Consider the following 12,877-nt stretch of genomic DNA (forward strand, 5'->3'; position numbering starts at 1 on the left):
ATATTTATATCTGACATCAAAACTGATTATAATAATTATACTAATATATAATTCTTGAATTCCTTCTCTGTGCTTAGACAGTTTACATACATTATGTCTTAAGTCCCTAATATTGCCATATATTATTATAATTTCACAAATGATTAACTGATACCCAGAGAGTGTAATTAACTTAAGGTTAGACAGCTAAGAAATGGTTGAACAGAAAATATGACTAGAGGCTACACTCTTAACTGCTATACATATCTGCAATGAAATTAATCAGTAGGCCAAAAGGATATACTGTATTATAAGATTTAAAATTAGACAATCTCACTCCCTCTTTGTTATATTCTTCTGAAACTGCTAACCTTCTGAAAAAGTGAATGAGCTACAAGGAAGAAAAAGTGAATGAGCTACAAGGAAGAAAAAAGATAGGTCTCAAACTGCACCATAGAAATATTAAATTTTATAAGACAATGGAAAATGTGGCAGGGTTCTGGGGGGGGGGGGGAATGTAACCTAAGAATATTATTATTGACATATAAAGACAAAAGAAAGACAGTCTATCCTCAACATTTAAGATTTTAGGGAACAGCATCTATGAGTCCTTATTTTAAAAAATAAAATAATAGCTTAAAGAAAAAAAGTCTAGCCCCTAAGAAAAGATAATCAATATGAGGAACTTTAGAATAGGAAAAGGCAGTATGCTAGTATTTAGAACTAAAGGTGGCATCCAAAACTGAAGCTATACAATTCCAGAAGTTAAAAGTTACGGAATAAAAGATAATTGAAATATTTTTTAAAAACTAGATACTAAAGATATGTAAAAAAAAGATCAGGTTGAGTGTTGTTGAGAAGGGAGAAAGTGTTTGTTTTCTAATTTATAACAAGAACTTAATATTTACTTTTTCATTTTTAGAGCTTATGAATCAAGAGGTTGAAGATTAAGGATATGTTTTAAATTAACATGGATAACTACTATGAGAGAATTCTCACTGAGTCTACCATAGACTGCTTACACCAGGGTCACCTGGGAGGCTTGCTTAAACAGTTGATTCTACCTGAGACATTATAAACTAAAACCTTTCATGGAAAGCTGAGGGATCTACCTTTTATTCCCGCAGATCTCTATGGCATGGAAGACTGAGGACCATTATGGTAGAAGAATAAAACACTGACAATTCATCTTATAAAAACCTTTGATAATAAAAAAGAAGTAAAGAAAGATGCAGATAATGTAACTAAAGCTAGACATCAGAAATAAGGATAAAGACATCTTACAAGCAAAGTTAGAACAGAAATTAAGATTTAAGACCAAGCTTGTTTTAACTGTTATAATTAGAGCAAATTATCAACTCACCTATCAAAATAATATGTTAAAGTTGAATCAAGCAACTAACCCCCACAAATGCTATTTATTAGCAATACTTCTAAAGTAAAGGTATTGAAAAATATTCTAAATCAAGTCATCTGGAAAAAACAAGTGAAGCAAATCCAAATCCAAAGAAGATTGAGGATTGAACATAATTACCGTATAAAGATGAATTGAAGAAAAAGATATATTAATACAGATATATTTTATAAAAATTGCAATCCAAAATAAAGATGTTAATTAATAAATCATATGTAGTTAATAAACTACACATTAAAATAGCCTCTAAATAAATGAAAATGATAAGTAAAAAAGAAAATGACAGAAACATTAACTAAGTAGTATATTGAATAAAGTTTATTAATTTATCAACTCATTTTTATACAACTTATGTGTCAAAGATACAATAAAAATTAAATTGAATATTTACAAAATAATAGCAATTTAGAATGTTAAATAAATCTAAGGAATGTGGTTTAAATAGTTAACAGTCAGAAAGTTGTAGCTTCAAACACCTTTGAGCAAATAATTTTATAAATGAATTAAATGCATAATTCAAGAAGTTTAAAAATGAGCAACAAAATATCTAAAAGCAGAAGAAAGTATTAATCAATATCAAATGAAAAAAATCAAAACAAAATAATGTAGAAATATATCAGTTCTTTACAAAGAAAGCTAAGTAAAATAGGAAATAAATGATCAAGAAAAACATATATTAAAGTAACAAAGAGGGAGCCAATATGATTACATCGAAGTAAAAAAAAAAAGTAAAATAATAATAATTATATAGGAAGGTGACATTAAAAGAAAATTATGCAGACATCTTAGTAAATGTGGATAAAGTACATGACATTCTTAGAAAATATAAATTATCAAAACTAACCATAGGAAAAAATGAAAACAGACCAATTACCAAAGATGAAACTAAAAAAACAGAAAAATGTTAACATCCTTTAAGGGGCAAGTGGATGATTTTCAGTAGGTATGCCTGCACACGGGTATTCCCCAAGAATTTTTAAAACATTCAGTACCTGACTACTTAGTCAGGGGCACTGACCTCTTTTCCCCTAGAGAGACCCACTTGCAGGACCAGCCCTGGAAGCTGCCTGCCTGCTCTGGGTCACCACCCCGCAGTGTCTCTGTGAGGCCCTCCCAGGCAATGGGCCTGCCATCTCCTGTCTGGCAAGAAGGCAGGAACATGATATGACTCCTAGAATGAGAATCACAACCAAGGAATTACATTTTGAAAATATATTTATTGTCAGAATATCCAGGCCACCACTATGCAAAACTTAATAAACAGCAGAGAAAGTTTATATGTCACACTTGGTGGTTTTTTATTATTTTTTTCATCTTGATTGTTGAGAGTATTACAGATGTCCTGCTTCCCCCCCCCACCCCACCCCCATTGAGCCCCTTCACCTGGTTCCCACCCCACCCCAGGCCTTCAGCACCCTATTGACTGTCCATAGGTAATGCACATATGCTTACAAGTTCTTTGGTTAATCTCTCTCCCCTCTCCCCTCTTAAATTCATCAGTCTGTTTAATATTTCCATGCCTCTGATTCTATTTTACCTGCTGGTTTATTTGTTCATTAGATTTCTTTGTGGTTTTGCAAAGCACACAGCAATACTTTGGCCCTTCAGATGCTCGGTTCCATTCCAGCATTTCAAATACATCACCAACATACCAGGTGGTTACATCAGGTCTGGGTTCAGACCTACTTTGTAATGGGTTGCTGGCATAATCTCTCAGAAGAAATGTGTCCTCGGGTTCGATTTTAAGGCAAAGATTCACCTACTTGTAATGTTTCTGATGCTAGTATAATACATATACTATAAACATTGACTTTCTTTTCTTCTTTATCAATACCTGCCAATAACTTGATGGTGTACTTTGCTGATAAAAAATCTCAGATTCTATTTAATTTAGTAACAGCCCTGGTATCATGATCAGAGAAAACTCTGCAAAGATTCTGAACTGTTGAGAAGTATAAAATCCAAAAGAAAACTGTGTGTTCCATGGGCAGCTTTGGGAATCAAAGACTGGCATTAAATTTTTATTCCCCATCTTTCCAAGAATGATAAATTATTTTGTAAAACAACAAGTACAGCACCTCCAGCATCAGTGCGTTCCTGGAGAAATTAGGAATTTTTTATGGCCTCTGCTGAGAGGAGGTTTGCGGGTTATTTGATGCCTGTTTCATTTTGGCAAAGGGCACCTGGGGAACCATAAAAATGGACCCAGACATAATTTTGAAATCTCCCTCAGCAATAGACAAGCTGCCTCTGCCTCTCCACACTTGTAACTGCTGCTACAGAAATTTCTGGAAGCTGGATGAGCCTCCAGGGCACCGTAGCAGGTTCCTCCACTGCTGTGACTGCCACAGGGGAGTGAGAGTCTCTGAGTCAGTCCTGGGGGACAAGCCCGCTAACCCCTGGTGCCACCCTGTGGGTGCCCTGAAGGAAGGAACCCGCAACAGGGAACACTGCTTCCCGTGGCATCGCAGGTTTCCTCAGCCGGGATGGGGTTGCTTTAGTTCAGCAGTTGAGAATGTTGGCCCCTGAAGCTGTAGTCACTGGCTTCATCCCTTTAAGTCCTTCAGCCTCACTCTGCTCCACTGTGGGGTAACACTAGGCTGTGCTCACCAGGGATGCAGATTTGGAAAGAGCATCACCAATGTGTTGATCACTACGCAAGTATTTACCAAATTTCTGCTCCTGGAGACCAGCACACTGGTTAAGGGCACAGGCAGAGCTCGCTTAGTCAATCCTACTTGATTTTGCATTTGAGACAACCCAGATCGTACTTATCAGCCACGTGAGCATAGAAAAGCTCTCTGAGCCTCAGTTTCTTCCTTTGTGAAACAGGACTTACAGTTCAACCCTCAACAGATGGTTTCGAGGATGGCAGGAGGCAGGACATAGACAGTACCTGTCAGGTAGTTGGCATGAGATAAACTGATGAAGTGATGAAGTTGATGTCTACTGTGGAAGAAACCACAAGAACAGAGCTCTGCCTTTTCCTGTTACTTAAAAATTGTTTCTATCAATAAATTCAGAAGCACTGTCCCTCTGTCAGATGGAATAGTCCACTGTCCCTGGAATACTCTCTTAAACTGATTTAGATCATCAGAAGGAAGAGCATATAATGCAGATGGGACGTGCTGCTGAGTTTCCGAGGAGGGAGATGTTCCGTTCAGATGCAGGTTTAGGAAAAGTTTCACACAGTAAGAGGTGCATTCCGTCTCAGAAACAGGAGTGAGGAGCATACCTGGGATTTAAGCCCAGATCTTTCTTTTCTGTCAGAGAGAGAGAATTTTCAATATTTTACACAGAATCTAGCTGACATTTTATTCTTCAACAAAGCCTCCCATCAGCAGTTGGGTTTGATGCCCTTTCCTGTCTTCCTAAAAATCACAATTTTCTTCTTTTCCTAACTCAGCCTGCAGCCTGTACTTTGTAAAGTGGCAGTCACTTTCCCTTCCCGCCATCTGTTGGCCTCAGATTGAGTGTCAAAATGAAGCGGACAGATGTTTGACAAGGCTGTGTCAGATTAACAGGAGTTCTCCTAACGAGAGCTGGGCTGTGAGAGCGGATGGTGCATTTGGCATGTTCTCATTTGGGTAATTCACCGTGTAATTGGCTAAATGCACAGAAGCCATCAGCCCACAGCTGCACAAGGCATCCCTGGCCGAGGTGGATTTTATGGTTGTTGCTCCAGCTCAGTCTCCCTGAGGGTTTAGCTGGTACCCTGGTTGGGAAGGATTCAGCATTTCAAAAGGGGAGCACAAAGAAAGGACCAGTTAACTCCTCCGTCCCTTTATTATAGGGAGGATGGAGATTTTGTTTAGCACACTTGGAGAGCTACCCAATGTTCACTGAAAATTCCTTGTTTAAAACATTTTAGAGTCATTGACTTTAAAAAGATCTTAAGGCAGTGCTTCTCAATCTTTAACACGCATGAAAGCTATCAATGGAACCTTGTCAATGGAACCTTGTTAAAGTGCAGATCATTCACTGGGTCTTGGGTGAGGCTTGAGATTCTAACAACTCCCTGGTAATGCCAAAGCTGCTGCGTTGACTACCACACTGAACACATGGATGTCACCCAGGGAGCAGACATGAGTTACACCTTGAGTACCAACCCGAAATGACTAGTGGTTGCCTTGACAACTAACCATACTGAGAATTCTGTAGTTCACTGGATCCCGAGGGTCAATTCACAATGCCTATCACAGGCTTAAGAATAGGAAACTTTATTTCAAAATATTCTCTATTTCTTGTTGTTTTAAATTACCTTTTACTTTTTTACAATATTTTGTTCCTTAGTTTTATGGGATTTTTTGAGGTATAACATGATTCTAGTTGCAGGTGTACAATGTTCTGATGATACCCTATATAATAAAAGCCTAATATGCAAATCAACTGAACAGCAGAACGACCAGCAGAATGACCAGTTGCTATGATGCACACTGACCACCAGGGGGCAGATACTCAATGCAGGAGCTGCCTGCAGGCCCCCTGCCAGCCAAGGCAGGTGCTAGAGGGGGAGGGGAGGTCACCCTGACAGTTGCCCCACAGATGGGCCCTGATTGCTGGCCAGGCCCAGGGACCCTACCATGCATTAATTTCATTCACTGGACCTCTAGTTAGGATATATTACAAAATGATCACCACCATAAATCCAGTTAACATACACCACCATACATAGTTAACAATTTTTTTTGTGTGATGTTTCATTTTTATATTCAGACACTGAAACCTAGAAATACCAGTAGTTTGCTCAGGATTATGTAAGCTAGCTAGAGGTAGAGCTGGGATAACTAAAGCTGCAGTGTAAACCTAGGTTTCTCTCTCTGGCTGCACATGTTTATCACTGACTGCATGTGAAGCTGTTTTAAAACAGCTTTCTTCAGTTCTTTAATCGGCAGAACCAGCCAGAGTCCAATTGGGATTCAAAAAGCCAGGACACCAAGCCTACGTCAGCCCCTGAAAAGTCCGGCAACTTTGGGGAGAGAATTTCTCTGGGATGAGGAAGTCTATGCCTGCTCTTTCTAATTCATTCTGATGCTGAGATAAAGGATCTGAAAGCCTTTTGACAAATCATAAGTGACTTGAATAAATGGAGGACATTTTTATGAAAATTGCTATAAGAGAACATTAAATTTTTCCTCAAGATTATTAATTTTGAAAAAAAAATTGTTATTTCATAATTATAAATTATACTTGACATTATCATTGTCATAGGTTGATTTTATCTGAGACCATTCAAAATGATGACTTTGAATTTGTATTACTGAAGTCCTTCTGATTTCCCACCCACCTGTAATGTACCTGGCCTGTGCAAAGCATGCAGAGGCCTGGGTGGGGGCTCTCTCAAGCCAGCCAGCCAACAACATCTTGGCAGTGGTTCCTTGTGCTGAGATGAGATGGCTGCCAGTAGTAATGAGGCTTTGTGTTTCCTCATTCATATTCAGCCTCCAACAAACCTTTTCTTTATTTTCATTGGCTCAGTTGACTTAAGCCTCCCATCTCTGAACCAATCCAAGGCAAGGGGAAGGGAAATACCAATGTCAGGTCCACATCTGGAAGAGGGGTCAGTCTCTATTGTTGCTGCAATCGGTGGGTTAGATTTAACTACAACACCCACTGCAAGGGACTCACTGGAAAATGTAAAGAATCAGTCTCACCCACCTGTGTAAGTCAGTGACTATCAGAGCAACTGTTACCTTCTGGTATGCACCTAATTGTTTGCCAGATGTGATGGTAGGCTCCTTGAATAGCTTGACTCAATCTTAAAACAAACTTGCATATAATGTCGCTTCATTTTAAAGAAGAGGAAGCTATGTAACCTCATTTTAAAGCTGAGGAAACTGAGGCTCAGCTAAGCTGTGGAACTTGCCCCAGGTCACCCAGCTAATCAGTAGAGCAGCTAGAATTTAAAGCTGATTCCAACATCTTGTCTTTAAGACTTAATTAACTCTATAGATGTTCTTATCCACACCGGAATTCATCTATGAAATGTAATTTCATATTATCATTATCGTCATAATGAAACTTTCTTTATAGATGCATTTAATAGTTCCCCTAAGTAAGTGAAGCGGGAAATAAATCTGAAAACCTAGTTTCCTGATGGGTGCAAACTCTCCTTCTTAAACTTGAACTCATTCTGTAGGCAAATAACAGAATGGAACATTCTGAGTTACTTCTTGCCTCTGCCCACTATAAGGATAAAGAACCAAGCAAGGCCCCCGAATGCAGCATCAGGAAGAAACGTTACTCACTGTCTTTTCTTGGGCATGTGAATAATGAGGTGTCAGCTTTAGTTACTTTCCTGGGAGACTGCAACCAGAGGATTCACACAGCCTAGAACCTGCGGGAAACTCAGGCTGCAGCAAAGAGAAGCACATCTGTATTGATGCATTCACATTTCCTAAGAGTGACTGGCCAATTGCTGTGCCACCCTCTGTCACCACATCCACAGCAGTTTCAGTTGAGAGCTGGTTTACCATCCCAGACCTCTCCTGATCTGATATAGCACGAGTTCAATTCCTTCACCTGCTTACCTCTACAACAAGCATGTCAAACTCGTGGCCTGTGGGCCACATGCCTTGTTTATTTGGCCCGAGTTGAATTGGATATGCTTGTTCTATAATAATAAAAGTTGCTGTTATACCAATTTGACAGTTGAGAGAACTAAGGCTCAGAAAGGTTAAAACTTCTTGCCCATGATCACACTGCTAAGTGATCTTGCCTTTAACCCTGTCTGCTTTTAACTTGGCTTCAGAGCTCACTAGAGCCTCTGCCCTAAAGAAGGTAATGCTTACTGGTTTTCCCTGCGAGTTCCCACAACCTAAAGGTAAAGACTTTAAGTATTGTGGTAGCCTGTTTAAAATAGAGCCTTTTATTTCACAAGGTATTTCTTTCTAAAATGCTGACATGTGCTATGAAGGTTAGGTCTATGGTGGTTGCATCTGAACTGCACCTGGAAAGACTTTTCCCTTGTCATTATTCCCTAAACAAATGCAGTATAACAACTACTTACATAGCATTTACATTGTATTAGGTATTATAAGTAATCTAGAAATTATTTAAAGTACAAGGGAGGATGTGCATAGATACATTCAAATACTATACCATCCTATATAAGATTAACCATTACACCTTGAGGCTTAATGACCAACCATGTAATGACCAGATCACAGATCTGCAGGAGGGTGGGACAGCAAACTACAAGCAGGGCAGTGAAAAGCTACAGGAGGGGGCAGGGCAGGAAGCTATGAGGGGGAGGGGACGGGGAGGCAAGGGAAGCTACAGGAGAGCAGGGCAGCGGGTGGAGACCTACAGGAGGGTGGCAGAGAGCTACTGGCACACGGATTCATGCGCAGGGCTACTAGTGTTATATATGGGACTTGAGTATCCATGAATTTTGGTATCTCAGAGGGAAAGGGCTTCTAAAACCAATTCCCCTTGGATACAGAGGGACCTCTATACTTTTAAGTTTGTATGCACTGTATGCAATAAAGATAAAATAACTGATGCTAATGGCAGTGTTACTATAACAAATATAAATGGCAAATAATTACAACAATAGGATTTGTAAGCCCTAGATAATTTCTTAATAGAAGAGTGAGAAAATGCAAAAAATCCAATAAATCTTAACTATGCAATATCCACTTACTGTCACTAGTGTGTGGATGTGAAATTTTTTATCATCCATAAAGTGACATTGTGGCATGAGGAACATGTTAAGGCAGTGGACTGTTAACCACCTGGAAATATCCAGAGCATTTTTTACAAAGGAGGGCACTCTGCAACTACCTAGTGTGCACTCAGTAGTCTGAGAGGTGAAAAAAACGTCCACTCAACCACAATATAGCATGGGGATTCTAAGAGAGCAAGAGAAGGCCACCAACTTTAACTTTTCGAATCCTTCCCGCAAAATAAAATGAGAAAAAGTCAGCAAATGTGGAGTTTAGAACTGGAATGTAAATATAGGTGAACTATGTTGAAATACCCAGGTAGTTGCAAGAAGGTGATCAGTTCTAAGAAAAGCCAGTAGAATAAAAAAGAGCTGAGATGATTTTCACTCTTTTTTTGTTTGTTTCTATTATGCTATCACAAAGGGCTTTTCAATATCACAACATATTATGAGGATGGAGTTAGCCCTATTAGCATTTCGTAAACTATTTCAAAATCCAGAAATTCATAGATAGCTAGAAGCTAATTAAGTGGCACAGCAGTAATTTAAATTTATGTTTGCAGATTCAAACCTTCAACTCTTTCTATAAATATTTTCATAGAGACCCCTGTGAAGTGGACACCTGGACACTGGTGGCTCTCAGATATGAATAGCCTCATAGTTGTTGTTTTGGTTTTTGATTTTTAAATTCACATGGGTAGATCACATTAGTACATGTCTCAAAGTTTTCTTCGTAAATAGATTCCCTATTAAGGGATTAAATTAATGAATTCATTCATTATGGACCAGTGACCATTTGACCCTACTTTATTAGTCATTACAATTAGACACACGCAAAAAATCACTTGGCTTAGTGGGTAAATTAAATGAACTTGCTGGATTTTAGGTTATTGTTCTAGTGATAGCCAAGTTTTTAGAGGTAGATCTCAGAAGCAGAAAGGGAAGAGTAAGGTTTTCCTCTCTGAAGGACCCCAGAAGGTACGATTTTGCTAAAGGTCATGATTAATAGAGGATCAGCAGTGTGAAGATATTCACTAGCAGGAGCTGTCCAGTGAGAGGATGCGCCTGCTCTTTCTGGTCCTTTCCTTTGGGTCCCTGCCCTTTCTAACCTCCACAAGCAGAATGGAAAGAACACTGACTTCTCAGTGAGAGCCGGCTCTAATCCTGGCTCACCTTGAGCCCCAGGGTCCTGCATGCAGAAGATCTAGGTGGACTTAGGGAAGTTTTTGCTAACTCCCTTCACCAGCTTACATCCTGTTGCTGTGACCTCACAGAACCCTCATTCCCTTGTGATGGCAAACGTGGGCGGGGACTATCCCCTGCTATGTATCCCTAACACTGACCACTACAGTGGGGACAAAGTAGTATTCAAAATAAAACTTGCCTACATGAATTCACATGACCCAATCAGGCTATGGAGATGTAATGTGAAGTAGGAAAAAAGTTGGCCCTGTAGTGAACTAAACTGAAAGACACAGGCCCACCTGAAGGACATTGAAATCCAGATTTTTAAATATCACTAAATAGTGGTAAAATCACATTTATCTAAGCATTCAGCCTGCTGCATCAAATTTATTTTAGATTTAATTAAGAAAAAGTATGCCTTTTCGTTCCATTGAGTGTATAATTACCAATCATTTTTTAAAAATGTATGGGGTAACAGAAGAATGATAGATAAGAAAATTCAGCAGACAAAATCTTATGTTCTTATATCTCCCTTGAAGATTGTGATCCTAATCCAATACTGGGATTATGAATGAAATATATATCTTCAGAAGAGAATGAATCAGAAACTCACCAAAATTATACAAATTATTCAGGAGTCATTTGTTCTAAACTTAGAACATTATTAAACATCCCTTAATAATATTCCACTGCTGCTGAAACTGGTTTGGCTCAGTGGATAGAGCATCAGGCTGTGGACTGAAAGGTCCCAGGTTCGATTCTGGTCAAGGGCATGTACTTCGATTGCGGGCACATCCCTAGTAGGGGGTGTGCAAGAGGCAGCTGATCGATGATTCTCTCTCATCGATGTTTCTAACTCTCTATCCCTCTCTCTTCCTCTCTGTGGAAAATCAATAAAATATATTTTTAAATAAATAAGTAAAAAATAAAAAATAATAATGCTTCACTGCTCCTATTATTTTATTATGATTATTATTATCTATTTACATTTTCCCCCCAGTCATGTCTAGTATATATTCATAAATAGTTTTATTAACAGTTGCCCAGAAGAAAATCAAATATCCTGATGCTTAGAGAGGGAAAGTTTCCCAAATATCATCATGCATGGTAGCCAAGGGAAATTTTACCAAATGGCTATTTCTTAGGTAGTTAAAATGACAGTTAACAACCCAGAGCATAACAGAGAAAGAGATACCTGAAATAACAAGGGGTGTAGGGTCAACATTTCTAACAGCCTTATCTCCTTGAACTTGGAAAGTCCCAGTCATCTCCTGCCAAGCTTTGGATCCTAATGATCAAGATGTGAATTCCAGGTCTGCCATTTAGGACTTTAGGCAATTTGGTGAATAACTTCACTTATAACCTAGAAAAAAATTTCTTTCCAAAGGATTGTTTTGAGCATTCAGTGAGACTTTCTGCAAAGGACTGATACACAGTAGGCAACTTTAAATATTCCTTTCCTCTGTAGGGCCATCAAACCCATCATTAAGGCTATTACCTTGGCTTTTCTTGACCAGGTGTTTCAACATTTATTGGGCTTAATTTCCAAATCTTATAAACTTCTAAAATTATTCTTAATAATATATTTGTTTAACATTTCCACTCGGCAAAATATTACCATAAACCAAACATAGAGAATGTCTGATCAGTGGGCAGAGATTAATTGCTCAATTATTATGTTTCCACATGTTTTATAGTCTCTATTTCTCAAAAGAGTTCAGATTTGAATTTATAATGCAGGGTCATTAAACCACATTTGAAAGCTAATTGATAATATATAATCTCAGCAACATTCTTTTTGCCTTCTGCATAATTAATGAAGCTCAGAGCATTATATCTTCCAATTAAGTGTTTGGTTATATCCCTTGCCTCCATGTATCATCAGTTCCTATCATTGGCCATTTTTCTTTTGTAATTTCAAAAATTTTACTGGAAATTGGTATATCCTGATTTTCCACCAAAATAAATATGACCTGCTATTACCTATAATGTGTTGTGGCTAGGTTTTATTATCTGTAGCTATTGGGCCTTTTAAAAATAAGACATACAATTGTCCCTTCTTTAAAAAGCATTATAAATCCCTCAATCTTGCTGTCAGTATTCATCCTTTACTTTTAGTGTGGCCAATAAGAAATCACCCATGCTGAAACCGGTTTGGCTCAGTGGATAGAGCGTCCGTCTACGGACTGGAAGGTCCCAGGTTCTATTCCGGTCAAGGGCATGTACCTTGGTTGCAGGCACATCCCCAGTTGGGGGTGTGTAAGAGGCAGCTAATTGATGATTCTCTCGCATCAATGTTTCTATCTCTCTATCTCTCTCTCTTCCTCTCTGTAAAAAATCAATAAAAATATGTATATTTTTAAAAATCATCCAAGAGAGAAAAAGGTCATCCTATCTGCACAGCTTACTCCCTGGGCCCAGAATTCAACTCAGTACGGCCACTTCTTGACTGACTCTCTTCTTGAATCCTGCCTCCTTCCTTTCCCTCTCAAGTCCATCCTCACCTCTCACCCACTCACCACCCCATCACCCACAGTCTGCCCAGCTGTCTTTTTCAAGTTTCTTATTATTCTGAGTTCTATTTCATTTTGACAAGTCACAGGTTGCCTGTATTTATATTGTTCAAAATTATT

General features: G+C 38.6%; 1 protein-coding gene across 3 annotated transcripts in view; it reads left to right on the plus strand.

Moving 5' to 3' along the window:
• Positions 1 to 12,877, plus strand: part of GABRB2 (gamma-aminobutyric acid type A receptor subunit beta2) — a 187,934-nt gene that overhangs the window by 168,086 nt on the left and 6,971 nt on the right. The gene's annotated exons all lie outside the window — the stretch shown is intronic.

Source organism: Pipistrellus hanaki, assembly GCF_964339955.1.
Source record: "Pipistrellus hanaki genome assembly, chromosome: 5".
NCBI classification, from domain to species: domain Eukaryota; kingdom Metazoa; phylum Chordata; class Mammalia; order Chiroptera; family Vespertilionidae; genus Pipistrellus; species Pipistrellus hanaki.